The sequence below is a fragment of the Anabrus simplex genome, chromosome 1, assembly GCF_040414725.1.
Source record: "Anabrus simplex isolate iqAnaSimp1 chromosome 1, ASM4041472v1, whole genome shotgun sequence".
Taxonomy (NCBI): Eukaryota; Metazoa; Arthropoda; class Insecta; order Orthoptera; family Tettigoniidae; genus Anabrus; species Anabrus simplex.
Window position 1 is genome coordinate 595,652,782 of NC_090265.1, and position 949 is coordinate 595,653,730.

The following is a 949-nucleotide window of genomic DNA, read 5'->3' on the forward strand; positions in this document are numbered from 1 at the left end:
CCAGTTTCTGGAGGCCGAAGCTGCTAAGAGGGAATATTGTTGTTATGTTACGTTATTGTTGTTGTTGTTGTTGTTCTTCTTCTTCTTCTTCTTTATCTCCAGGGTCGGTTTTTCCCTCAGACTCAGACCTCAAGGGCAGTGTCCTGGAGCTTCAGACTCTGGGTCGGGGAATGCAAGTGGGGAGGATGACCAGTACCTTGCCCAGGCGGCCTCACCTGCTATTCTGGACAGTGGCCTTGCGGGGGGGGGGGGGGGAGATTGGAAGGATAGGTACCATCCCAGGATAGGCAGCTATTCACACTAACCACTACACCACAGTGGCAGGCAGACCTTAGAACTTTTCAATCGTGAAATAATCAGTGTTTCGCCCCAAGTGTTCTCTTCAGATGGAACTCTACACCTTTTCAAGGCATCCACAGCAAGCCTCATACTTACGAAGTTGTTATAGAGGAAAAAGTCATGCCCCGGGTGAGGATCGAACTCACGACCTTAAGATTATGAGACTTACGCGCTGCCTACTGCGCTACCGAGGCTTCAAAAACACAACGCTTTCAAAGTTTATATATAATTCATGACGTTAATGCTTTTTTTTTCATTGTTGTTTTCTTTTCATCTTTATTTCTACTGATTTTCAAAAAATACTAATAATGGTGTACTGATGTCGTACAAAAGTATGCCTCTGTTGGTGGTATATGTTTAAATAAATAAATGTGTCGCCTCTGTGGTGTAGAGGTTAGCTGCCACCCCCGGAGGACCGGGTTCGATTCCCGGCTAAGCCACGAAATTTGAAAAGAGGTAAGAGGCCTGGAACTGGGTCCACTCAACCTCGGAGGATCAATATTGGTAACAGGTAAAGCCCCCGGTTGCCAGTTTTATCCCCGAACCAAAGTCTCACTCTCCGGGTTACTGCTCTTGAGGCGGTAGAGATGGAAACTCTCGCTGAGTCCGA

The 949-nt window shown here is 46.9% G+C and overlaps 1 non-coding gene across 1 annotated transcript; it reads right to left on the reverse strand.

The window, feature by feature from the left end:
- Positions 1–460: 460 nt before the first annotated feature.
- Positions 461–533, reverse strand: TRNAM-CAU (transfer RNA methionine (anticodon CAU)). Its single transcript has one exon. It is a non-coding gene; the product is annotated as a tRNA-Met (tRNA).
- Between the last annotated feature and the right edge of the window lie 416 nt (positions 534–949).